Below are 27,499 nucleotides of genomic sequence, written 5' to 3'. Positions count from 1 at the left end.
ATATGTGTGACATTTCTGCGACTTTAGCTTCTAGAGCATTTTTACAACATTATACATAGGTGCTGAATACATAAAAAGCGACTGTTCAGCGACAGACAAGTCGCATCGGCTGAAAGTAGGCCAGAATGTCAGTCCATGTTGGAGCAGGTTTAGATACAGTCTAAAGCATAGATCTCAAAGTCTGTGCACAGAATTTAGCAAGGGCCTCGCACCTTCTGATGCATCAGGTAGGTGCACAATAGCATAGCCTAACCCTCTGTACTTTGGTCTATATTGATGCGGGACATAGACAGCCAGCTGATGACCAATCCATTAGTGCAATGGATGGCTGGAAGCATTTGTCTTTGCCTTTGCAATACCACAGAAGCAATGCATGGTCAATGTACAGCAATGACACACCTGTGTGAACAGCCAGGAGACCCCCCCCCCCCCATGTTATGTTACATAGTTACATAGTTAGTACGGTCGAAAAAAGACATATGTCCATCAAGTTCAACCAGGGAATTAAGGGGTAGGGGTGTGGCGCGATATTGGGGAAGGGATGAGATTTTATATTTCTTCATAAGCATTAATCTTATTTTGTCAATTAGGAACATTCAGCACCCACCCGCTATCAAGGCAGCTGCCTATCATGTCATGCCCTACCTGCACAGGTGTGCTGGCTACTCAAATGATCCAATTAAGGAGGCCATTTAGTCAGCAGCAGCAGAAGTCCTGTGCCTGGACGCTCCAACAGCGGCCAGACACAAGCAGAAGCAGAAGCAGCAGCAGCACCACCTTTTGTTTTTTGGCTGCAGCAGCAGCAGCAGCAAGGCCCACAGGGCTGGCTAGCTGGCTAGCCAGCAAGCAGGTAGCAATGAAAGTAGGAATCTTTCTTTTTAACCCTGTAAGGGGGTGGTGCACTGTACCCGAAGATACTGCCATATCGGGTCAATGCATAGGGCGACGGAAGCAAGCTTCGAAATCGGCCCCCGTTCTCAAAAATCCATTTAATATATGGTCCCCAGATAGGGGACGTATCAGATATTAAACTGATAAGAACAGATACTACACTTGATCTTAGCCAAAAGGCCGAGAAGCGATAACCGTGAAAGGGGCGGGCCCAACAAGGTCCCCTTCATGGGCACTATCACTGCTTGCTGTCAGGGAGGCTGCCAGACAATTTTCCATGCACACTCTGGGCTGGGGGGCAGTCAACCACCAGTACACACAGCAGAACCTAAACCCATACCATTATTGCTAAGCAGCAAGACAGGGGCCCATTGCACTCCCACGGGGCCTTTTTAAATGCAATCCATAACCCGGATTTGCCAGGAACCCTTCTTACTCCTCCTACTTGCATGTGACACTGGGCTTAGGATCTGCATAGGAAACACACACACAAGCACACACCTACCTTTGTTGCCTGCAGATGCCTCCTTGGCTGTCCCCAAACGGTATCAAACCAACACCCACGGGAAGCTGTAAGCATAGAGGACATGCCTGCACCCCATTGGACTTACCTGTGTGGGTTAAACCCGGGTTATTTGACAACCTATGGCGGTGATGGTTCTGCTCAGGCAGAGCAGTGCTGATGCTCCTCATAAAGCTGTCGCTGCTGTGAAGGTTCTAGGTGACATCACAAATCCCTATGGTTACATACACAACAAAGCTGGGTTGTTGTTGTTTACACTCTGCAAGGCCTGTGGAAGTGAGTGACATCATAGCACTGTAGTTCTGAGGGTTCTAGATGGATGCAACAATCTCCTGTTGCTTCTATGAAGGCCACATAATAGACGACATCACCAAACAGCTCCATAGTCACATACACAGCAAAGGAGAGATGTTGTTTACACCTAGTGATGTCAGTGGTATTGAGTGACATCACAGCACAGTGCTAAGGCTCCTGGGCCTGGACACAGCAGCGGCTGCAATATCTCAACGGAGAATACGTTTATATATATGTGTGTGTGTGCGCGTATATATATATATATATATATATATATATATATATATATATATTTCTCCGCCGAAATCACTTTTAAACCCATTTCCACCTTTTTTTCCCTTCTCTTCCTCTTACTTTTTTTTCACGTTTTTTTACGTTTTTCTCCTTTTCGCCTCTTTTCTGGGCGTATTATTCTTCTTTTTCTTCTTTTTTTTCGTCTAATGCATACCCCATCAGTGCAGCAATGCTTATTCAATACCGCCAGCAGATGGAGACACTGGGGGATAATTTTCTAAGGATTTATACTGATTTTTCCTGTCTGAATTTGTCGCACAGAAAGTTGCAGGCCAAATATGTGTGACATTTCTGCGACTTTAGCTTCTAGAGCATTTTTACAACATTATACATAGGTGCTGAATACATAAAAAGCGACTGTTCAGCGACAGACAAGTCGCATCGGCTGAAAGTAGGCCAGAATGTCAGTCCATGTTGGAGCAGGTTTAGATACAGTCTAAAGCATAGATCTCAAAGTCTGTGCACAGAATTTAGCAAGGGCCTCGCACCTTCTGATGCATCAGGTAGGTGCACAATAGCATAGCCTAACCCTCTGTACTTTGGTCTATATTGATGCGGGACATAGACAGCCAGCTGATGACCAATCCATTAGTGCAATGGATGGCTGGAAGCATTTGTCTTTGCCTTTGCAATACCACAGAAGCAATGCATGGTCAATGTACAGCAATGACACACCTGTGTGAACAGCCAGGAGACCCCCCCCCCCCCCATGTTATGTTACATAGTTACATAGTTAGTACGGTCGAAAAAAGACATATGTCCATCAAGTTCAACCAGGGAATTAAGGGGTAGGGGTGTGGCGCGATATTGGGGAAGGGATGAGATTTTATATTTCTTCATAAGCATTAATCTTATTTTGTCAATTAGGAACATTCAGCACCCACCCGCTATCAAGGCAGCTGCCTATCATGTCATGCCCTACCTGCACAGGTGTGCTGGCTACTCAAATGATCCAATTAAGGAGGCCATTTAGTCAGCAGCAGCAGAAGTCCTGTGCCTGGACGCTCCAACAGCGGCCAGACACAAGCAGAAGCAGAAGCAGCAGCAGCACCACCTTTTGTTTTTTGGCTGCAGCAGCAGCAGCAGCAAGGCCCACAGGGCTGGCTAGCTGGCTAGCCAGCAAGCAGGTAGCAATGAAAGTAGGAATCTTTCTTTTTAACCCTGTAAGGGGGTGGTGCACTGTACCCGAAGATACTGCCATATCGGGTCAATGCATAGGGCGACGGAAGCAAGCTTCGAAATCGGCCCCCGTTCTCAAAAATCCATTTAATATATGGTCCCCAGATAGGGGACGTATCAGATATTAAACTGATAAGAACAGATACTACACTTGATCTTAGCCAAAAGGCCGAGAAGCGATAACCGTGAAAGGGGCGGGCCCAACAAGGTCCCCTTCATGGGCACTATCACTGCTTGCTGTCAGGGAGGCTGCCAGACAATTTTCCATGCACACTCTGGGCTGGGGGGCAGTCAACCACCAGTACACACAGCAGAACCTAAACCCATACCATTATTGCTAAGCAGCAAGACAGGGGCCCATTGCACTCCCACGGGGCCTTTTTAAATGCAATCCATAACCCGGATTTGCCAGGAACCCTTCTTACTCCTCCTACTTGCATGTGACACTGGGCTTAGGATCTGCATAGGAAACACACACACAAGCACACACCTACCTTTGTTGCCTGCAGATGCCTCCTTGGCTGTCCCCAAACGGTATCAAACCAACACCCACGGGAAGCTGTAAGCATAGAGGACATGCCTGCACCCCATTGGACTTACCTGTGTGGGTTAAACCCGGGTTATTTGACAACCTATGGCGGTGATGGTTCTGCTCAGGCAGAGCAGTGCTGATGCTCCTCATAAAGCTGTCGCTGCTGTGAAGGTTCTAGGTGACATCACAAATCCCTATGGTTACATACACAACAAAGCTGGGTTGTTGTTGTTTACACTCTGCAAGGCCTGTGGAAGTGAGTGACATCATAGCACTGTAGTTCTGAGGGTTCTAGATGGATGCAACAATCTCCTGTTGCTTCTATGAAGGCCATAATAGACGACATCACCAAACAGCTCCATAGTCACATACACAGCAAAGGAGAGATGTTGTTTACACCTAGTGATGTCAGTGGTATTGAGTGACATCACAGCACAGTGCTAAGGCTCCTGGGCCTGGACACAGCAGCGGCTGCAATATCTCAACGGAGAATACGTTTATATATATGTGTGTGTGTGCGCGTATATATATATATATATATATATATATATATATATATATATATATATTTCTCCGCCGAAATCACTTTTAAACCCATTTCCACCTTTTTTTCCCTTCTCTTCCTCTTACTTTTTTTTCACGTTTTTTTACGTTTTTCTCCTTTTCGCCTCTTTTCTGGGCGTATTATTCTTCTTTTTCTTCTTTTTTTTCGTCTAATGCATACCCCATCAGTGCAGCAATGCTTATTCAATACCGCCAGCAGATGGAGACACTGGGGGATAATTTTCTAAGGATTTATACTGATTTTTCCTGTCTGAATTTGTCGCACAGAAAGTTGCAGGCCAAATATGTGTGACATTTCTGCGACTTTAGCTTCTAGAGCATTTTTACAACATTATACATAGGTGCTGAATACATAAAAAGCGACTGTTCAGCGACAGACAAGTCGCATCGGCTAAAAGTAGGCCAGAATGTCAGTCCATGTTGGAGCAGGTTTAGATACAGTCTAAAGCATAGATCTCAAAGTCTGTGCACAGAATTTAGCAAGGGCCTCGCACCTTCTGATGCATCAGGTAGGTGCACAATAGCATAGCCTAACCCTCTGTACTTTGGTCTATATTGATGCGGGACATAGACAGCCAGCTGATGACCAATCCATTAGTGCAATGGATGGCTGGAAGCATTTGTCTTTGCCTTTGCAATACCACAGAAGCAATGCATGGTCAATGTACAGCAATGACACACCTGTGTGAACAGCCAGGAGACCCCCCCCCCCCCATGTTATGTTACATAGTTACATAGTTAGTACGGTCGAAAAAAGACATATGTCCATCAAGTTCAACCAGGGAATTAAGGGGTAGGGGTGTGGCGCGATATTGGGGAAGGGATGAGATTTTATATTTCTTCATAAGCATTAATCTTATTTTGTCAATTAGGAACATTCAGCACCCACCCGCTATCAAGGCAGCTGCCTATCATGTCATGCCCTACCTGCACAGGTGTGCTGGCTACTCAAATGATCCAATTAAGGAGGCCATTTAGTCAGCAGCAGCAGAAGTCCTGTGCCTGGACGCTCCAACAGCGGCCAGACACAAGCAGAAGCAGAAGCAGCAGCAGCACCACCTTTTGTTTTTTGGCTGCAGCAGCAGCAGCAGCAAGGCCCACAGGGCTGGCTAGCTGGCTAGCCAGCAAGCAGGTAGCAATGAAAGTAGGAATCTTTCTTTTTAACCCTGTAAGGGGGTGGTGCACTGTACCCGAAGATACTGCCATATCGGGTCAATGCATAGGGCGACGGAAGCAAGCTTCGAAATCGGCCCCCGTTCTCAAAAATCCATTTAATATATGGTCCCCAGATAGGGGACGTATCAGATATTAAACTGATAAGAACAGATACTACACTTGATCTTAGCCAAAAGGCCGAGAAGCGATAACCGTGAAAGGGGCGGGCCCAACAAGGTCCCCTTCATGGGCACTATCACTGCTTGCTGTCAGGGAGGCTGCCAGACAATTTTCCATGCACACTCTGGGCTGGGGGGCAGTCAACCACCAGTACACACAGCAGAACCTAAACCCATACCATTATTGCTAAGCAGCAAGACAGGGGCCCATTGCACTCCCACGGGGCCTTTTTAAATGCAATCCATAACCCGGATTTGCCAGGAACCCTTCTTACTCCTCCTACTTGCATGTGACACTGGGCTTAGGATCTGCATAGGAAACACACACACAAGCACACACCTACCTTTGTTGCCTGCAGATGCCTCCTTGGCTGTCCCCAAACGGTATCAAACCAACACCCACGGGAAGCTGTAAGCATAGAGGACATGCCTGCACCCCATTGGACTTACCTGTGTGGGTTAAACCCGGGTTATTTGACAACCTATGGCGGTGATGGTTCTGCTCAGGCAGAGCAGTGCTGATGCTCCTCATAAAGCTGTCGCTGCTGTGAAGGTTCTAGGTGACATCACAAATCCCTATGGTTACATACACAACAAAGCTGGGTTGTTGTTGTTTACACTCTGCAAGGCCTGTGGAAGTGAGTGACATCATAGCACTGTAGTTCTGAGGGTTCTAGATGGATGCAACAATCTCCTGTTGCTTCTATGAAGGCCATAATAGACGACATCACCAAACAGCTCCATAGTCACATACACAGCAAAGGAGAGATGTTGTTTACACCTAGTGATGTCAGTGGTATTGAGTGACATCACAGCACAGTGCTAAGGCTCCTGGGCCTGGACACAGCAGCGGCTGCAATATCTCAACGGAGAATACGTTTATATATATGTGTGTGTGTGCGCGTATATATATATATATATATATATATATATATATATATATATATTTCTCCGCCGAAATCACTTTTAAACCCATTTCCACCTTTTTTTCCCTTCTCTTCCTCTTACTTTTTTTTCACGTTTTTTTACGTTTTTCTCCTTTTCGCCTCTTTTCTGGGCGTATTATTCTTCTTTTTCTTCTTTTTTTTCGTCTAATGCATACCCCATCAGTGCAGCAATGCTTATTCAATACCGCCAGCAGATGGAGACACTGGGGGATAATTTTCTAAGGATTTATACTGATTTTTCCTGTCTGAATTTGTCGCACAGAAAGTTGCAGGCCAAATATGTGTGACATTTCTGCGACTTTAGCTTCTAGAGCATTTTTACAACATTATACATAGGTGCTGAATACATAAAAAGCGACTGTTCAGCGACAGACAAGTCGCATCGGCTGAAAGTAGGCCAGAATGTCAGTCCATGTTGGAGCAGGTTTAGATACAGTCTAAAGCATAGATCTCAAAGTCTGTGCACAGAATTTAGCAAGGGCCTCGCACCTTCTGATGCATCAGGTAGGTGCACAATAGCATAGCCTAACCCTCTGTACTTTGGTCTATATTGATGCGGGACATAGACAGCCAGCTGATGACCAATCCATTAGTGCAATGGATGGCTGGAAGCATTTGTCTTTGCCTTTGCAATACCACAGAAGCAATGCATGGTCAATGTACAGCAATGACACACCTGTGTGAACAGCCAGGAGACCCCCCCCCCCCCATGTTATGTTACATAGTTACATAGTTAGTACGGTCGAAAAAAGACATATGTCCATCAAGTTCAACCAGGGAATTAAGGGGTAGGGGTGTGGCGCGATATTGGGGAAGGGATGAGATTTTATATTTCTTCATAAGCATTAATCTTATTTTGTCAATTAGGAACATTCAGCACCCACCCGCTATCAAGGCAGCTGCCTATCATGTCATGCCCTACCTGCACAGGTGTGCTGGCTACTCAAATGATCCAATTAAGGAGGCCATTTAGTCAGCAGCAGCAGAAGTCCTGTGCCTGGACGCTCCAACAGCGGCCAGACACAAGCAGAAGCAGAAGCAGCAGCAGCACCACCTTTTGTTTTTTGGCTGCAGCAGCAGCAGCAGCAAGGCCCACAGGGCTGGCTAGCTGGCTAGCCAGCAAGCAGGTAGCAATGAAAGTAGGAATCTTTCTTTTTAACCCTGTAAGGGGGTGGTGCACTGTACCCGAAGATACTGCCATATCGGGTCAATGCATAGGGCGACGGAAGCAAGCTTCGAAATCGGCCCCCGTTCTCAAAAATCCATTTAATATATGGTCCCCAGATAGGGGACGTATCAGATATTAAACTGATAAGAACAGATACTACACTTGATCTTAGCCAAAAGGCCGAGAAGCGATAACCGTGAAAGGGGCGGGCCCAACAAGGTCCCCTTCATGGGCACTATCACTGCTTGCTGTCAGGGAGGCTGCCAGACAATTTTCCATGCACACTCTGGGCTGGGGGGCAGTCAACCACCAGTACACACAGCAGAACCTAAACCCATACCATTATTGCTAAGCAGCAAGACAGGGGCCCATTGCACTCCCACGGGGCCTTTTTAAATGCAATCCATAACCCGGATTTGCCAGGAACCCTTCTTACTCCTCCTACTTGCATGTGACACTGGGCTTAGGATCTGCATAGGAAACACACACACAAGCACACACCTACCTTTGTTGCCTGCAGATGCCTCCTTGGCTGTCCCCAAACGGTATCAAACCAACACCCACGGGAAGCTGTAAGCATAGAGGACATGCCTGCACCCCATTGGACTTACCTGTGTGGGTTAAACCCGGGTTATTTGACAACCTATGGCGGTGATGGTTCTGCTCAGGCAGAGCAGTGCTGATGCTCCTCATAAAGCTGTCGCTGCTGTGAAGGTTCTAGGTGACATCACAAATCCCTATGGTTACATACACAACAAAGCTGGGTTGTTGTTGTTTACACTCTGCAAGGCCTGTGGAAGTGAGTGACATCATAGCATCATAGCACTGTAGTTCTGAGGGTTCTAGATGGATGCAACAATCTCCTGTTGCTTCTATGAAGGCCATAATAGACGACATCACCAAACAGCTCCATAGTCACATACACAGCAAAGGAGAGATGTTGTTTACACCTAGTGATGTCAGTGGTATTGAGTGACATCACAGCACAGTGCTAAGGCTCCTGGGCCTGGACACAGCAGCGGCTGCAATATCTCAACGGAGAATACGTTATATATATATGTGTGTGTGTGCGCGTATATATATATATATATATATATATATATATATTTCTCCGCCGAAATCACTTTTAAACCCATTTCCACCTTTTTTTCCCTTCTCTTCCTCTTACTTTTTTTTCACGTTTTTTTACGTTTTTCTCCTTTTCGCCTCTTTTCTGGGCGTATTATTCTTCTTTTTCTTCTTTTTTTTCGTCTAATGCATACCCCATCAGTGCAGCAATGCTTATTCAATACCGCCAGCAGATGGAGACACTGGGGGATAATTTTCTAAGGATTTATACTGATTTTTCCTGTCTGAATTTGTCGCACAGAAAGTTGCAGGCCAAATATGTGTGACATTTCTGCGACTTTAGCTTCTAGAGCATTTTTACAACATTATACATAGGTGCTGAATACATAAAAAGCGACTGTTCAGCGACAGACAAGTCGCATCGGCTGAAAGTAGGCCAGAATGTCAGTCCATGTTGGAGCAGGTTTAGATACAGTCTAAAGCATAGATCTCAAAGTCTGTGCACAGAATTTAGCAAGGGCCTCGCACCTTCTGATGCATCAGGTAGGTGCACAATAGCATAGCCTAACCCTCTGTACTTTGGTCTATATTGATGCGGGACATAGACAGCCAGCTGATGACCAATCCATTAGTGCAATGGATGGCTGGAAGCATTTGTCTTTGCCTTTGCAATACCACAGAAGCAATGCATGGTCAATGTACAGCAATGACACACCTGTGTGAACAGCCAGGAGACCCCCCCCCCCCCCCATGTTATGTTACATAGTTACATAGTTAGTACGGTCGAAAAAAGACATATGTCCATCAAGTTCAACCAGGGAATTAAGGGGTAGGGGTGTGGCGCGATATTGGGGAAGGGATGAGATTTTATATTTCTTCATAAGCATTAATCTTATTTTGTCAATTAGGAACATTCAGCACCCACCCGCTATCAAGGCAGCTGCCTATCATGTCATGCCCTACCTGCACAGGTGTGCTGGCTACTCAAATGATCCAATTAAGGAGGCCATTTAGTCAGCAGCAGCAGAAGTCCTGTGCCTGGACGCTCCAACAGCGGCCAGACACAAGCAGAAGCAGAAGCAGCAGCAGCACCACCTTTTGTTTTTTGGCTGCAGCAGCAGCAGCAGCAAGGCCCACAGGGCTGGCTAGCTGGCTAGCCAGCAAGCAGGTAGCAATGAAAGTAGGAATCTTTCTTTTTAACCCTGTAAGGGGGTGGTGCACTGTACCCAAAGATACTGCCATATCGGGTCAATGCATAGGGCGACGGAAGCAAGCTTCGAAATCGGCCCCCGTTCTCAAAAATCCATTTAATATATGGTCCCCAGATAGGGGACGTATCAGATATTAAACTGATAAGAACAGATACTACACTTGATCTTAGCCAAAAGGCCGAGAAGCGATAACCGTGAAAGGGGCGGGCCCAACAAGGTCCCCTTCATGGGCACTATCACTGCTTGCTGTCAGGGAGGCTGCCAGACAATTTTCCATGCACACTCTGGGCTGGGGGGCAGTCAACCACCAGTACACACAGCAGAACCTAAACCCATACCATTATTGCTAAGCAGCAAGACAGGGGCCCATTGCACTCCCACGGGGCCTTTTTAAATGCAATCCATAACCCGGATTTGCCAGGAACCCTTCTTACTCCTCCTACTTGCATGTGACACTGGGCTTAGGATCTGCATAGGAAACACACACACAAGCACACACCTACCTTTGTTGCCTGCAGATGCCTCCTTGGCTGTCCCCAAACGGTATCAAACCAACACCCACGGGAAGCTGTAAGCATAGAGGACATGCCTGCACCCCATTGGACTTACCTGTGTGGGTTAAACCCGGGTTATTTGACAACCTATGGCGGTGATGGTTCTGCTCAGGCAGAGCAGTGCTGATGCTCCTCATAAAGCTGTCGCTGCTGTGAAGGTTCTAGGTGACATCACAAATCCCTATGGTTACATACACAACAAAGCTGGGTTGTTGTTGTTTACACTCTGCAAGGCCTGTGGAAGTGAGTGACATCATAGCACTGTAGTTCTGAGGGTTCTAGATGGATGCAACAATCTCCTGTTGCTTCTATGAAGGCCATAATAGACGACATCACCAAACAGCTCCATAGTCACATACACAGCAAAGGAGAGATGTTGTTTACACCTAGTGATGTCAGTGGTATTGAGTGACATCACAGCACAGTGCTAAGGCTCCTGGGCCTGGACACAGCAGCGGCTGCAATATCTCAACGGAGAATACGTTTATATATATGTGTGTGTGTGCGCGTATATATATATATATATATATATATATATATATATATTTCTCCGCCGAAATCACTTTTAAACCCATTTCCACCTTTTTTTCCCTTCTCTTCCTCTTACTTTTTTTTCACGTTTTTTTACGTTTTTCTCCTTTTCGCCTCTTTTCTGGGCGTATTATTCTTCTTTTTCTTCTTTTTTTTCGTCTAATGCATACCCCATCAGTGCAGCAATGCTTATTCAATACCGCCAGCAGATGGAGACACTGGGGGATAATTTTCTAAGGATTTATACTGATTTTTCCTGTCTGAATTTGTCGCACAGAAAGTTGCAGGCCAAATATGTGTGACATTTCTGCGACTTTAGCTTCTAGAGCATTTTTACAACATTATACATAGGTGCTGAATACATAAAAAGCGACTGTTCAGCGACAGACAAGTCGCATCGGCTGAAAGTAGGCCAGAATGTCAGTCCATGTTGGAGCAGGTTTAGATACAGTCTAAAGCATAGATCTCAAAGTCTGTGCACAGAATTTAGCAAGGGCCTCGCACCTTCTGATGCATCAGGTAGGTGCACAATAGCATAGCCTAACCCTCTGTACTTTGGTCTATATTGATGCGGGACATAGACAGCCAGCTGATGACCAATCCATTAGTGCAATGGATGGCTGGAAGCATTTGTCTTTGCCTTTGCAATACCACAGAAGCAATGCATGGTCAATGTACAGCAATGACACACCTGTGTGAACAGCCAGGAGACCCCCCCCCCCCCATGTTATGTTACATAGTTACATAGTTAGTACGGTCGAAAAAAGACATATGTCCATCAAGTTCAACCAGGGAATTAAGGGGTAGGGGTGTGGCGCGATATTGGGGAAGGGATGAGATTTTATATTTCTTCATAAGCATTAATCTTATTTTGTCAATTAGGAACATTCAGCACCCACCCGCTATCAAGGCAGCTGCCTATCATGTCATGCCCTACCTGCACAGGTGTGCTGGCTACTCAAATGATCCAATTAAGGAGGCCATTTAGTCAGCAGCAGCAGAAGTCCTGTGCCTGGACGCTCCAACAGCGGCCAGACACAAGCAGAAGCAGAAGCAGCAGCAGCACCACCTTTTGTTTTTTGGCTGCAGCAGCAGCAGCAAGGCCCACAGGGCTGGCTAGCTGGCTAGCCAGCAAGCAGGTAGCAATGAAAGTAGGAATCTTTCTTTTTAACCCTGTAAGGGGGTGGTGCACTGTACCCGAAGATACTGCCATATCGGGTCAATGCATAGGGCGACGGAAGCAAGCTTCGAAATCGGCCCCCGTTCTCAAAAATCCATTTAATATATGGTCCCCAGATAGGGGACGTATCAGATATTAAACTGATAAGAACAGATACTACACTTGATCTTAGCCAAAAGGCCGAGAAGCGATAACCGTGAAAGGGGCGGGCCCAACAAGGTCCCCTTCATGGGCACTATCACTGCTTGCTGTCAGGGAGGCTGCCAGACAATTTTCCATGCACACTCTGGGCTGGGGGGCAGTCAACCACCAGTACACACAGCAGAACCTAAACCCATACCATTATTGCTAAGCAGCAAGACAGGGGCCCATTGCACTCCCACGGGGCCTTTTTAAATGCAATCCATAACCCGGATTTGCCAGGAACCCTTCTTACTCCTCCTACTTGCATGTGACACTGGGCTTAGGATCTGCATAGGAAACACACACACAAGCACACACCTACCTTTGTTGCCTGCAGATGCCTCCTTGGCTGTCCCCAAACGGTATCAAACCAACACCCACGGGAAGCTGTAAGCATAGAGGACATGCCTGCACCCCATTGGACTTACCTGTGTGGGTTAAACCCGGGTTATTTGACAACCTATGGCGGTGATGGTTCTGCTCAGGCAGAGCAGTGCTGATGCTCCTCATAAAGCTGTCGCTGCTGTGAAGGTTCTAGGTGACATCACAAATCCCTATGGTTACATACACAACAAAGCTGGGTTGTTGTTGTTTACACTCTGCAAGGCCTGTGGAAGTGAGTGACATCATAGCACTGTAGTTCTGAGGGTTCTAGATGGATGCAACAATCTCCTGTTGCTTCTATGAAGGCCATAATAGACGACATCACCAAACAGCTCCATAGTCACATACACAGCAAAGGAGAGATGTTGTTTACACCTAGTGATGTCAGTGGTATTGAGTGACATCACAGCACAGTGCTAAGGCTCCTGGGCCTGGACACAGCAGCGGCTGCAATATCTCAACGGAGAATACGTTATATATATATGTGTGTGTGTGCGCGTATATATATATATATATATATATATATATATATATATATATTTCTCCGCCGAAATCACTTTTAAACCCATTTCCACCTTTTTTTCCCTTCTCTTCCTCTTACTTTTTTTTCACGTTTTTTTACGTTTTTCTCCTTTTCGCCTCTTTTCTGGGCGTATTATTCTTCTTTTTCTTCTTTTTTTTCGTCTAATGCATACCCCATCAGTGCAGCAATGCTTATTCAATACCGCCAGCAGATGGAGACACTGGGGGATAATTTTCTAAGGATTTATACTGATTTTTCCTGTCTGAATTTGTCGCACAGAAAGTTGCAGGCCAAATATGTGTGACATTTCTGCGACTTTAGCTTCTAGAGCATTTTTACAACATTATACATAGGTGCTGAATACATAAAAAGCGACTGTTCAGCGACAGACAAGTCGCATCGGCTGAAAGTAGGCCAGAATGTCAGTCCATGTTGGAGCAGGTTTAGATACAGTCTAAAGCATAGATCTCAAAGTCTGTGCACAGAATTTAGCAAGGGCCTCGCACCTTCTGATGCATCAGGTAGGTGCACAATAGCATAGCCTAACCCTCTGTACTTTGGTCTATATTGATGCGGGACATAGACAGCCAGCTGATGACCAATCCATTAGTGCAATGGATGGCTGGAAGCATTTGTCTTTGCCTTTGCAATACCACAGAAGCAATGCATGGTCAATGTACAGCAATGACACACCTGTGTGAACAGCCAGGAGACCCCCCCCCCCCATGTTATGTTACATAGTTACATAGTTAGTACGGTCGAAAAAAGACATATGTCCATCAAGTTCAACCAGGGAATTAAGGGGTAGGGGTGTGGCGCGATATTGGGGAAGGGATGAGATTTTATATTTCTTCATAAGCATTAATCTTATTTTGTCAATTAGGAACATTCAGCACCCACCCGCTATCAAGGCAGCTGCCTATCATGTCATGCCCTACCTGCACAGGTGTGCTGGCTACTCAAATGATCCAATTAAGGAGGCCATTTAGTCAGCAGCAGCAGAAGTCCTGTGCCTGGACGCTCCAACAGCGGCCAGACACAAGCAGAAGCAGAAGCAGCAGCAGCACCACCTTTTGTTTTTTGGCTGCAGCAGCAGCAGCAGCAAGGCCCACAGGGCTGGCTAGCTGGCTAGCCAGCAAGCAGGTAGCAATGAAAGTAGGAATCTTTCTTTTTAACCCTGTAAGGGGGTGGTGCACTGTACCCGAAGATACTGCCATATCGGGTCAATGCATAGGGCGACGGAAGCAAGCTTCGAAATCGGCCCCCGTTCTCAAAAATCCATTTAATATATGGTCCCCAGATAGGGGACGTATCAGATATTAAACTGATAAGAACAGATACTACACTTGATCTTAGCCAAAAGGCCGAGAAGCGATAACCGTGAAAGGGGCGGGCCCAACAAGGTCCCCTTCATGGGCACTATCACTGCTTGCTGTCAGGGAGGCTGCCAGACAATTTTCCATGCACACTCTGGGCTGGGGGGCAGTCAACCACCAGTACACACAGCAGAACCTAAACCCATACCATTATTGCTAAGCAGCAAGACAGGGGCCCATTGCACTCCCACGGGGCCTTTTTAAATGCAATCCATAACCCGGATTTGCCAGGAACCCTTCTTACTCCTCCTACTTGCATGTGACACTGGGCTTAGGATCTGCATAGGAAACACACACACAAGCACACACCTACCTTTGTTGCCTGCAGATGCCTCCTTGGCTGTCCCCAAACGGTATCAAACCAACACCCACGGGAAGCTGTAAGCATAGAGGACATGCCTGCACCCCATTGGACTTACCTGTGTGGGTTAAACCCGGGTTATTTGACAACCTATGGCGGTGATGGTTCTGCTCAGGCAGAGCAGTGCTGATGCTCCTCATAAAGCTGTCGCTGCTGTGAAGGTTCTAGGTGACATCACAAATCCCTATGGTTACATACACAACAAAGCTGGGTTGTTGTTGTTTACACTCTGCAAGGCCTGTGGAAGTGAGTGACATCATAGCACTGTAGTTCTGAGGGTTCTAGATGGATGCAACAATCTCCTGTTGCTTCTATGAAGGCCATAATAGACGACATCACCAAACAGCTCCATAGTCACATACACAGCAAAGGAGAGATGTTGTTTACACCTAGTGATGTCAGTGGTATTGAGTGACATCACAGCACAGTGCTAAGGCTCCTGGGCCTGGACACAGCAGCGGCTGCAATATCTCAACGGAGAATACGTTTATATATATGTGTGTGTGTGCGCGTATATATATATATATATATATATATATATATATATATATATATTTCTCCGCCGAAATCACTTTTAAACCCATTTCCACCTTTTTTTCCCTTCTCTTCCTCTTACTTTTTTTTCACGTTTTTTTACGTTTTTCTCCTTTTCGCCTCTTTTCTGGGCGTATTATTCTTCTTTTTCTTCTTTTTTTTCGTCTAATGCATACCCCATCAGTGCAGCAATGCTTATTCAATACCGCCAGCAGATGGAGACACTGGGGGATAATTTTCTAAGGATTTATACTGATTTTTCCTGTCTGAATTTGTCGCACAGAAAGTTGCAGGCCAAATATGTGTGACATTTCTGCGACTTTAGCTTCTAGAGCATTTTTACAACATTATACATAGGTGCTGAATACATAAAAAGCGACTGTTCAGCGACAGACAAGTCGCATCGGCTGAAAGTAGGCCAGAATGTCAGTCCATGTTGGAGCAGGTTTAGATACAGTCTAAAGCATAGATCTCAAAGTCTGTGCACAGAATTTAGCAAGGGCCTCGCACCTTCTGATGCATCAGGTAGGTGCACAATAGCATAGCCTAACCCTCTGTACTTTGGTCTATATTGATGCGGGACATAGACAGCCAGCTGATGACCAATCCATTAGTGCAATGGATGGCTGGAAGCATTTGTCTTTGCCTTTGCAATACCACAGAAGCAATGCATGGTCAATGTACAGCAATGACACACCTGTGTGAACAGCCAGGAGACCCCCCCCCCCCCATGTTATGTTACATAGTTACATAGTTAGTACGGTCGAAAAAAGACATATGTCCATCAAGTTCAACCAGGGAATTAAGGGGTAGGGGTGTGGCGCGATATTGGGGAAGGGATGAGATTTTATATTTCTTCATAAGCATTAATCTTATTTTGTCAATTAGGAACATTCAGCACCCACCCGCTATCAAGGCAGCTGCCTATCATGTCATGCCCTACCTGCACAGGTGTGCTGGCTACTCAAATGATCCAATTAAGGAGGCCATTTAGTCAGCAGCAGCAGAAGTCCTGTGCCTGGACGCTCCAACAGCGGCCAGACACAAGCAGAAGCAGAAGCAGCAGCAGCACCACCTTTTGTTTTTTGGCTGCAGCAGCAGCAGCAGCAAGGCCCACAGGGCTGGCTAGCTGGCTAGCCAGCAAGCAGGTAGCAATGAAAGTAGGAATCTTTCTTTTTAACCCTGTAAGGGGGTGGTGCACTGTACCCGAAGATACTGCCATATCGGGTCAATGCATAGGGCGACGGAAGCAAGCTTCGAAATCGGCCCCCGTTCTCAAAAATCCATTTAATATATGGTCCCCAGATAGGGGACGTATCAGATATTAAACTGATAAGAACAGATACTACACTTGATCTTAGCCAAAAGGCCGAGAAGCGATAACCGTGAAAGGGGCGGGCCCAACAAGGTCCCCTTCATGGGCACTATCACTGCTTGCTGTCAGGGAGGCTGCCAGACAATTTTCCATGCACACTCTGGGCTGGGGGGCAGTCAACCACCAGTACACACAGCAGAACCTAAACCCATACCATTATTGCTAAGCAGCAAGACAGGGGCCCATTGCACTCCCACGGGGCCTTTTTAAATGCAATCCATAACCCGGATTTGCCAGGAACCCTTCTTACTCCTCCTACTTGCATGTGACACTGGGCTTAGGATCTGCATAGGAAACACACACACAAGCACACACCTACCTTTGTTGCCTGCAGATGCCTCCTTGGCTGTCCCCAAACGGTATCAAACCAACACCCACGGGAAGCTGTAAGCATAGAGGACATGCCTGCACCCCATTGGACTTACCTGTGTGGGTTAAACCCGGGTTATTTGACAACCTATGGCGGTGATGGTTCTGCTCAGGCAGAGCAGTGCTGATGCTCCTCATAAAGCTGTCGCTGCTGTGAAGGTTCTAGGTGACATCACAAATCCCTATGGTTACATACACAACAAAGCTGGGTTGTTGTTGTTTACACTCTGCAAGGCCTGTGGAAGTGAGTGACATCATAGCACTGTAGTTCTGAGGGTTCTAGATGGATGCAACAATCTCCTGTTGCTTCTATGAAGGCCATAATAGACGACATCACCAAACAGCTCCATAGTCACATACACAGCAAAGGAGAGATGTTGTTTACACCTAGTGATGTCAGTGGTATTGAGTGACATCACAGCACAGTGCTAAGGCTCCTGGGCCTGGACACAGCAGCGGCTGCAATATCTCAACGGAGAATACGTTTATATATATATGTGTGTGTGTGCGCGTATATATATATATATATATATATATATATATATATATATATATATTTCTCCGCCGAAATCACTTTTAAACCCATTTCCACCTTTTTTTCCCTTCTCTTCCTCTTACTTTTTTTTCACGTTTTTTTACGTTTTTCTCCTTTTCGCCTCTTTTCTGGGCGTATTATTCTTCTTTTTCTTCTTTTTTTTCGTCTAATGCATACCCCATCAGTGCAGCAATGCTTATTCAATACCGCCAGCAGATGGAGACACTGGGGGATAATTTTCTAAGGATTTATACTGATTTTTCCTGTCTGAATTTGTCGCACAGAAAGTTGCAGGCCAAATATGTGTGACATTTCTGCGACTTTAGCTTCTAGAGCATTTTTACAACATTATACATAGGTGCTGAATACATAAAAAGCGACTGTTCAGCGACAGACAAGTCGCATCGGCTGAAAGTAGGCCAGAATGTCAGTCCATGTTGGAGCAGGTTTAGATACAGTCTAAAGCATAGATCTCAAAGTCTGTGCACAGAATTTAGCAAGGGCCTCGCACCTTCTGATGCATCAGGTAGGTGCACAATAGCATAGCCTAACCCTCTGTACTTTGGTCTATATTGATGCGGGACATAGACAGCCAGCTGATGACCAATCCATTAGTGCAATGGATGGCTGGAAGCATTTGTCTTTGCCTTTGCAATACCACAGAAGCAATGCATGGTCAATGTACAGCAATGACACACCTGTGTGAACAGCCAGGAGACCCCCCCCCCCCCCATGTTATGTTACATAGTTACATAGTTAGTACGGTCGAAAAAAGACATATGTCCATCAAGTTCAACCAGGGAATTAAGGGGTAGGGGTGTGGCGCGATATTGGGGAAGGGATGAGATTTTATATTTCTTCATAAGCATTAATCTTATTTTGTCAATTAGGAACATTCAGCACCCACCCGCTATCAAGGCAGCTGCCTATCATGTCATGCCCTACCTGCACAGGTGTGCTGGCTACTCAAATGATCCAATTAAGGAGGCCATTTAGTCAGCAGCAGCAGAAGTCCTGTGCCTGGACGCTCCAACAGCGGCCAGACACAAGCAGAAGCAGAAGCAGCAGCAGCACCACCTTTTGTTTTTTGGCTGCAGCAGCAGCAGCAGCAAGGCCCACAGGGCTGGCTAGCTGGCTAGCCAGCAAGCAGGTAGCAATGAAAGTAGGAATCTTTCTTTTTAACCCTGTAAGGGGGTGGTGCACTGTACCCGAAGATACTGCCATATCGGGTCAATGCATAGGGCGACGGAAGCAAGCTTCGAAATCGGCCCCCGTTCTCAAAAATCCATTTAATATATGGTCCCCAGATAGGGGACGTATCAGATATTAAACTGATAAGAACAGATACTACACTTGATCTTAGCCAAAAGGCCGAGAAGCGATAACCGTGAAAGGGGCGGGCCCAACAAGGTCCCCTTCATGGGCACTATCACTGCTTGCTGTCAGGGAGGCTGCCAGACAATTTTCCATGCACACTCTGGGCTGGGGGGCAGTCAACCACCAGTACACACAGCAGAACCTAAACCCATACCATTATTGCTAAGCAGCAAGACAGGGGCCCATTGCACTCCCACGGGGCCTTTTTAAATGCAATCCATAACCCGGATTTGCCAGGAACCCTTCTTACTCCTCCTACTTGCATGTGACACTGGGCTTAGGATCTGCATAGGAAACACACACACAAGCACACACCTACCTTTGTTGCCTGCAGATGCCTCCTTGGCTGTCCCCAAACGGTATCAAACCAACACCCACGGGAAGCTGTAAGCATAGAGGACATGCCTGCACCCCATTGGACTTACCTGTGTGGGTTAAACCCGGGTTATTTGACAACCTATGGCGGTGATGGTTCTGCTCAGGCAGAGCAGTGCTGATGCTCCTCATAAAGCTGTCGCTGCTGTGAAGGTTCTAGGTGACATCACAAATCCCTATGGTTACATACACAACAAAGCTGGGTTGTTGTTGTTTACACTCTGCAAGGCCTGTGGAAGTGAGTGACATCATAGCACTGTAGTTCTGAGGGTTCTAGATGGATGCAACAATCTCCTGTTGCTTCTATGAAGGCCATAATAGACGACATCACCAAACAGCTCCATAGTCACATACACAGCAAAGGAGAGATGTTGTTTACACCTAGTAATGTCAGTGGTATTGAGTGACATCACAGCACAGTGCTAAGGCTCCTGGGCCTGGACACAGCAGCGGCTGCAATATCTCAACGGAGAATACGTTTATATATATGTGTGTGTGTGCGCGTATATATATATATATATATATATATATATATATATATATATATATTTCTCCGCCGAAATCACTTTTAAACCCATTTCCACCTTTTTTTCCCTTCTCTTCCTCTTACTTTTTTTTCACGTTTTTTTACGTTTTTCTCCTTTTCGCCTCTTTTCTGGGCGTATTATTCTTCTTTTTCTTCTTTTTTTTCGTCTAATGCATACCCCATCAGTGCAGCAATGCTTATTCAATACCGCCAGCAGATGGAGACACTGGGGGATAATTTTCTAAGGATTTATACTGATTTTTCCTGTCTGAATTTGTCGCACAGAAAGTTGCAGGCCAAATATGTGTGACATTTCTGCGACTTTAGCTTCTAGAGCATTTTTACAACATTATACATAGGTGCTGAATACATAAAAAGCGACTGTTCAGCGACAGACAAGTCGCATCGGCTGAAAGTAGGCCAGAATGTCAGTCCATGTTGGAGCAGGTTTAGATACAGTCTAAAGCATAGATCTCAAAGTCTGTGCACAGAATTTAGCAAGGGCCTCGCACCTTCTGATGCATCAGGTAGGTGCACAATAGCATAGCCTAACCCTCTGTACTTTGGTCTATATTGATGCGGGACATAGACAGCCAGCTGATGACCAATCCATTAGTGCAATGGATGGCTGGAAGCATTTGTCTTTGCCTTTGCAATACCACAGAAGCAATGCATGGTCAATGTACAGCAATGACACACCTGTGTGAACAGCCAGGAGACCCCCCCCCCCATGTTATGTTACATAGTTACATAGTTAGTACGGTCGAAAAAAGACATATGTCCATCAAGTTCAACCAGGGAATTAAGGGGTAGGGGTGTGGCGCGATATTGGGGAAGGGATGAGATTTTATATTTCTTCATAAGCATTAATCTTATTTTGTCAATTAGGAACATTCAGCACCCACCCGCTATCAAGGCAGCTGCCTATCATGTCATGCCCTACCTGCACAGGTGTGCTGGCTACTCAAATGATCCAATTAAGGAGGCCATTTAGTCAGCAGCAGCAGAAGTCCTGTGCCTGGACGCTCCAACAGCGGCCAGACACAAGCAGAAGCAGAAGCAGCAGCAGCACCACCTTTTGTTTTTTGGCTGCAGCAGCAGCAGCAGCAAGGCCCACAGGGCTGGCTAGCTGGCTAGCCAGCAAGCAGGTAGCAATGAAAGTAGGAATCTTTCTTTTTAACCCTGTAAGGGGGTGGTGCACTGTACCCGAAGATACTGCCATATCGGGTCAATGCATAGGGCGACGGAAGCAAGCTTCGAAATCGGCCCCCGTTCTCAAAAATCCATTTAATATATGGTCCCCAGATAGGGGACGTATCAGATATTAAACTGATAAGAACAGATACTACACTTGATCTTAGCCAAAAGGCCGAGAAGCGATAACCGTGAAAGGGGCGGGCCCAACAAGGTCCCCTTCATGGGCACTATCACTGCTTGCTGTCAGGGAGGCTGCCAGACAATTTTCCATGCACACTCTGGGCTGGGGGGCAGTCAACCACCAGTACACACAGCAGAACCTAAACCCATACCATTATTGCTAAGCAGCAAGACAGGGGCCCATTGCACTCCCACGGGGCCTTTTTAAATGCAATCCATAACCCGGATTTGCCAGGAACCCTTCTTACTCCTCCTACTTGCATGTGACACTGGGCTTAGGATCTGCATAGGAAACACACACACAAGCACACACCTACCTTTGTTGCCTGCAGATGCCTCCTTGGCTGTCCCCAAACGGTATCAAACCAACACCCACGGGAAGCTGTAAGCATAGAGGACATGCCTGCACCCCATTGGACTTACCTGTGTGGGTTAAACCCGGGTTATTTGACAACCTATGGCGGTGATGGTTCTGCTCAGGCAGAGCAGTGCTGATGCTCCTCATAAAGCTGTCGCTGCTGTGAAGGTTCTAGGTGACATCACAAATCCCTATGGTTACATACACAACAAAGCTGGGTTGTTGTTGTTTACACTCTGCAAGGCCTGTGGAAGTGAGTGACATCATAGCACTGTAGTTCTGAGGGTTCTAGATGGATGCAACAATCTCCTGTTGCTTCTATGAAGGCCATAATAGACGACATCACCAAACAGCTCCATAGTCACATACACAGCAAAGGAGAGATGTTGTTTACACCTAGTGATGTCAGTGGTATTGAGTGACATCACAGCACAGTGCTAAGGCTCCTGGGCCTGGACACAGCAGCGGCTGCAATATCTCAACGGAGAATACGTTTATATATATGTGTGTGTGTGCGCGTATATATATATATATATATATATATATATATATATATATATATATTTCTCCGCCGAAATCACTTTTAAACCCATTTCCACCTTTTTTTCCCTTCTCTTCCTCTTACTTTTTTTTCACGTTTTTTTACGTTTTTCTCCTTTTCGCCTCTTTTCTGGGCGTATTATTCTTCTTTTTCTTCTTTTTTTTCGTCTAATGCATACCCCATCAGTGCAGCAATGCTTATTCAATACCGCCAGCAGATGGAGACACTGGGGGATAATTTTCTAAGGATTTATACTGATTTTTCCTGTCTGAATTTGTCGCACAGAAAGTTGCAGGCCAAATATGTGTGACATTTCTGCGACTTTAGCTTCTAGAGCATTTTTACAACATTATACATAGGTGCTGAATACATAAAAAGCGACTGTTCAGCGACAGACAAGTCGCATCGGCTGAAAGTAGGCCAGAATGTCAGTCCATGTTGGAGCAGGTTTAGATACAGTCTAAAGCATAGATCTCAAAGTCTGTGCACAGAATTTAGCAAGGGCCTCGCACCTTCTGATGCATCAGGTAGGTGCACAATAGCATAGCCTAACCCTCTGTACTTTGGTCTATATTGATGCGGGACATAGACAGCCAGCTGATGACCAATCCATTAGTGCAATGGATGGCTGGAAGCATTTGTCTTTGCCTTTGCAATACCACAGAAGCAATGCATGGTCAATGTACAGCAATGACACACCTGTGTGAACAGCCAGGAGACCCCCCCCCCCATGTTATGTTACATAGTTACATAGTTAGTACGGTCGAAAAAAGACATATGTCCATCAAGTTCAACCAGGGAATTAAGGGGTAGGGGTGTGGCGCGATATTGGGGAAGGGATGAGATTTTATATTTCTTCATAAGCATTAATCTTATTTTGTCAATTAGGAACATTCAGCACCCACCCGCTATCAAGGCAGCTGCCTATCATGTCATGCCCTACCTGCACAGGTGTGCTGGCTACTCAAATGATCCAATTAAGGAGGCCATTTAGTCAGCAGCAGCAGAAGTCCTGTGCCTGGACGCTCCAACAGCGGCCAGACACAAGCAGAAGCAGAAGCAGCAGCAGCACCACCTTTTGTTTTTTGGCTGCAGCAGCAGCAGCAGCAAGGCCCACAGGGCTGGCTAGCTGGCTAGCCAGCAAGCAGGTAGCAATGAAAGTAGGAATCTTTCTTTTTAACCCTGTAAGGGGGTGGTGCACTGTACCCGAAGATACTGCCATATCGGGTCAATGCATAGGGCGACGGAAGCAAGCTTCGAAATCGGCCCCCGTTCTCAAAAATCCATTTAATATATGGTCCCCAGATAGGGGACGTATCAGATATTAAACTGATAAGAACAGATACTACACTTGATCTTAGCCAAAAGGCCGAGAAGCGATAACCGTGAAAGGGGCGGGCCCAACAAGGTCCCCTTCATGGGCACTATCACTGCTTGCTGTCAGGGAGGCTGCCAGACAATTTTCCATGCACACTCTGGGCTGGGGGGCAGTCAACCACCAGTACACACAGCAGAACCTAAACCCATACCATTATTGCTAAGCAGCAAGACAGGGGCCCATTGCACTCCCACGGGGCCTTTTTAAATGCAATCCATAACCCGGATTTGCCAGGAACCCTTCTTACTCCTCCTACTTGCATGTGACACTGGGCTTAGGATCTGCATAGGAAACACACACACAAGCACACACCTACCTTTGTTGCCTGCAGATGCCTCCTTGGCTGTCCCCAAACGGTATCAAACCAACACCCACGGGAAGCTGTAAGCATAGAGGACATGCCTGCACCCCATTGGACTTACCTGTGTGGGTTAAACCCGGGTTATTTGACAACCTATGGCGGTGATGGTTCTGCTCAGGCAGAGCAGTGCTGATGCTCCTCATAAAGCTGTCGCTGCTGTGAAGGTTCTAGGTGACATCACAAATCCCTATGGTTACATACACAACAAAGCTGGGTTGTTGTTGTTTACACTCTGCAAGGCCTGTGGAAGTGAGTGACATCATAGCACTGTAGTTCTGAGGGTTCTAGATGGATGCAACAATCTCCTGTTGCTTCTATGAAGGCCATAATAGACGACATCACCAAACAGCTCCATAGTCACATACACAGCAAAGGAGAGATGTTGTTTACACCTAGTGATGTCAGTGGTATTGAGTGACATCACAGCACAGTGCTAAGGCTCCTGGGCCTGGACACAGCAGCGGCTGCAATATCTCAACGGAGAATACGTTTATATATATGTGTGTGTGTGCGCGTATATATATATATATATATATATATATATATATATATATATATATTTCTCCGCCGAAATCACTTTTAAACCCATTTCCACCTTTTTTTCCCTTCTCTTCCTCTTACTTTTTTTTCACGTTTTTTTACGTTTTTCTCCTTTTCGCCTCTTTTCTGGGCGTATTATTCTTCTTTTTCTTCTTTTTTTTCGTCTAATGCATACCCCATCAGTGCAGCAATGCTTATTCAATACCGCCAGCAGATGGAGACACTGGGGGATAATTTTCTAAGGATTTATACTGATTTTTCCTGTCTGAATTTGTCGCACAGAAAGTTGCAGGCCAAATATGTGTGACATTTCTGCGACTTTAGCTTCTAGAGCATTTTTACAACATTATACATAGGTGCTGAATACATAAAAAGCGACTGTTCAGCGACAGACAAGTCGCATCGGCTGAAAGTAGGCCAGAATGTCAGTCCATGTTGGAGCAGGTTTAGATACAGTCTAAAGCATAGATCTCAAAGTCTGTGCACAGAATTTAGCAAGGGCCTCGCACCTTCTGATGCATCAGGTAGGTGCACAATAGCATAGCCTAACCCTCTGTACTTTGGTCTATATTGATGCGGGACATAGACAGCCAGCTGATGACCAATCCATTAGTGCAATGGATGGCTGGAAGCATTTGTCTTTGCCTTTGCAATACCACAGAAGCAATGCATGGTCAATGTACAGCAATGACACACCTGTGTGAACAGCCAGGAGACCCCCCCCCCCCCCCCCCCCATGTTATGTTACATAGTTACATAGTTAGTACGGTCGAAAAAAGACATATGTCCATCAAGTTCAACCAGGGAATTAAGGGGTAGGGGTGTGGCGCGATATTGGGGAAGGGATGAGATTTTATATTTCTTCATAAGCATTAATCTTATTTTGTCAATTAGGAACATTCAGCACCCACCCGCTATCAAGGCAGCTGCCTATCATGTCATGCCCTACCTGCACAGGTGTGCTGGCTACTCAAATGATCCAATTAAGGAGGCCATTTAGTCAGCAGCAGCAGAAGTCCTGTGCCTGGACGCTCCAACAGCGGCCAGACACAAGCAGAAGCAGAAGCAGCAGCAGCACCACCTTTTGTTTTTTGGCTGCAGCAGCAGCAGCAGCAAGGCCCACAGGGCTGGCTAGCTGGCTAGCCAGCAAGCAGGTAGCAATGAAAGTAGGAATCTTTCTTTTTAACCCTGTAAGGGGGTGGTGCACTGTACCCGAAGATACTGCCATATCGGGTCAATGCATAGGGCGACGGAAGCAAGCTTCGAAATCGGCCCCCGTTCTCAAAAATCCATTTAATATATGGTCCCCAGATAGGGGACGTATCAGATATTAAACTGATAAGAACAGATACTACACTTGATCTTAGCCAAAAGGCCGAGAAGCGATAACCGTGAAAGGGGCGGGCCCAACAAGGTCCCCTTCATGGGCACTATCACTGCTTGCTGTCAGGGAGGCTGCCAGACAATTTTCCATGCACACTCTGGGCTGGGGGGCAGTCAACCACCAGTACACACAGCAGAACCTAAACCCATACCATTATTGCTAAGCAGCAAGACAGGGGCCCATTGCACTCCCACGGGGCCTTTTTAAATGCAATCCATAACCCGGATTTGCCAGGAACCCTTCTTACTCCTCCTACTTGCATGTGACACTGGGCTTAGGATCTGCATAGGAAACACACACACAAGCACACACCTACCTTTGTTGCCTGCAGATGCCTCCTTGGCTGTCCCCAAACGGTATCAAACCAACACCCACGGGAAGCTGTAAGCATAGAGGACATGCCTGCACCCCATTGGACTTACCTGTGTGGGTTAAACCCGGGTTATTTGACAACCTATGGCGGTGATGGTTCTGCTCAGGCAGAGCAGTGCTGATGCTCCTCATAAAGCTGTCGCTGCTGTGAAGGTTCTAGGTGACATCACAAATCCCTATGGTTACATACACAACAAAGCTGGGTTGTTGTTGTTTACACTCTGCAAGGCCTGTGGAAGTGAGTGACATCATAGCACTGTAGTTCTGAGGGTTCTAGATGGATGCAACAATCTCCTGTTGCTTCTATGAAGGCCATAATAGACGACATCACCAAACAGCTCCATAGTCACATACACAGCAAAGTAGAGATGTTGTTTACACCTAGTGATGTCAGTGGTATTGAGTGACATCACAGCACAGTGCTAAGGCTCCTGGGCCTGGACACAGCAGCGGCTGCAATATCTCAACGGAGAATACGTTTATATATATGTGTGTGTGTGCGCGTATATATATATATATATATATATATATATATATATATATATATATTTCTCCGCCGAAATCACTTTTAAACCCATTTCCACCTTTTTTTCCCTTCTCTTCCTCTTACTTTTTTTTCACGTTTTTTTACGTTTTTCTCCTTTTCGCCTCTTTTCTGGGCGTATTATTCTTCTTTTTCTTCTTTTTTTTCGTCTAATGCATACCCCATCAGTGCAGCAATGCTTATTCAATACCGCCAGCAGATGGAGACACTGGGGGATAATTTTCTAAGGATTTATACTGATTTTTCCTGTCTGAATTTGTCGCACAGAAAGTTGCAGGCCAAATATGTGTGACATTTCTGCGACTTTAGCTTCTAGAGCATTTTTACAACATTATACATAGGTGCTGAATACATAAAAAGCGACTGTTCAGCGACAGACAAGTCGCATCGGCTGAAAGTAGGCCAGAATGTCAGTCCATGTTGGAGCAGGTTTAGATACAGTCTAAAGCATAGATC

General features: G+C 46.1%; 12 non-coding genes across 12 annotated transcripts; all 12 read right to left on the bottom strand.

The window, feature by feature from the left end:
* Window positions 1-892: 892 nt before the first annotated feature.
* LOC130348171 (U2 spliceosomal RNA) lies at window positions 893-1,083 on the bottom strand. The gene has a single exon (XR_008885944.1). It is a non-coding gene; the product is annotated as a U2 spliceosomal RNA (small nuclear RNA).
* Window positions 1,084-3,171: 2,088 nt separating this feature from the next.
* Window positions 3,172-3,362, bottom strand: LOC130348170 (U2 spliceosomal RNA). Its single transcript, XR_008885943.1, has one exon. It is a non-coding gene; the product is annotated as a U2 spliceosomal RNA (small nuclear RNA).
* A 2,089-nt stretch (window positions 3,363-5,451) lies between these two features.
* Window positions 5,452-5,642, bottom strand: LOC130348240 (U2 spliceosomal RNA). Its single transcript, XR_008886006.1, has one exon. It is a non-coding gene; the product is annotated as a U2 spliceosomal RNA (small nuclear RNA).
* A 2,085-nt stretch (window positions 5,643-7,727) lies between these two features.
* Window positions 7,728-7,918, bottom strand: LOC130348238 (U2 spliceosomal RNA). Its single transcript, XR_008886005.1, has one exon. It is a non-coding gene; the product is annotated as a U2 spliceosomal RNA (small nuclear RNA).
* A 2,086-nt stretch (window positions 7,919-10,004) lies between these two features.
* On the bottom strand, window positions 10,005-10,195 carry LOC130348186 (U2 spliceosomal RNA). Its single transcript, XR_008885957.1, has one exon. It is a non-coding gene; the product is annotated as a U2 spliceosomal RNA (small nuclear RNA).
* Window positions 10,196-12,271: 2,076 nt separating this feature from the next.
* Window positions 12,272-12,462, bottom strand: LOC130348237 (U2 spliceosomal RNA). The gene has a single exon (XR_008886004.1). It is a non-coding gene; the product is annotated as a U2 spliceosomal RNA (small nuclear RNA).
* Window positions 12,463-14,545: 2,083 nt separating this feature from the next.
* Window positions 14,546-14,736, bottom strand: LOC130348236 (U2 spliceosomal RNA). Its single transcript, XR_008886003.1, has one exon. It is a non-coding gene; the product is annotated as a U2 spliceosomal RNA (small nuclear RNA).
* A 2,085-nt stretch (window positions 14,737-16,821) lies between these two features.
* On the bottom strand, window positions 16,822-17,012 carry LOC130348235 (U2 spliceosomal RNA). Its single transcript, XR_008886002.1, has one exon. It is a non-coding gene; the product is annotated as a U2 spliceosomal RNA (small nuclear RNA).
* Window positions 17,013-19,102: 2,090 nt separating this feature from the next.
* LOC130348233 (U2 spliceosomal RNA) lies at window positions 19,103-19,293 on the bottom strand. Its single transcript, XR_008886000.1, has one exon. It is a non-coding gene; the product is annotated as a U2 spliceosomal RNA (small nuclear RNA).
* A 2,085-nt stretch (window positions 19,294-21,378) lies between these two features.
* On the bottom strand, window positions 21,379-21,569 carry LOC130348232 (U2 spliceosomal RNA). The gene has a single exon (XR_008885999.1). It is a non-coding gene; the product is annotated as a U2 spliceosomal RNA (small nuclear RNA).
* A 2,085-nt stretch (window positions 21,570-23,654) lies between these two features.
* LOC130348231 (U2 spliceosomal RNA) lies at window positions 23,655-23,845 on the bottom strand. The gene has a single exon (XR_008885998.1). It is a non-coding gene; the product is annotated as a U2 spliceosomal RNA (small nuclear RNA).
* Window positions 23,846-25,939: 2,094 nt separating this feature from the next.
* Window positions 25,940-26,130, bottom strand: LOC130348230 (U2 spliceosomal RNA). The gene has a single exon (XR_008885997.1). It is a non-coding gene; the product is annotated as a U2 spliceosomal RNA (small nuclear RNA).
* Between the last annotated feature and the right edge of the window lie 1,369 nt (window positions 26,131-27,499).

This window comes from Hyla sarda, unplaced genomic scaffold (assembly GCF_029499605.1).
Source record: "Hyla sarda isolate aHylSar1 unplaced genomic scaffold, aHylSar1.hap1 scaffold_875, whole genome shotgun sequence".
Taxonomy (NCBI): Eukaryota; Metazoa; Chordata; class Amphibia; order Anura; family Hylidae; genus Hyla; species Hyla sarda.
The sequence above is the reverse complement of the archived record's forward strand: the minus strand, read 5'-3'. Positions and strand labels throughout refer to the sequence as shown.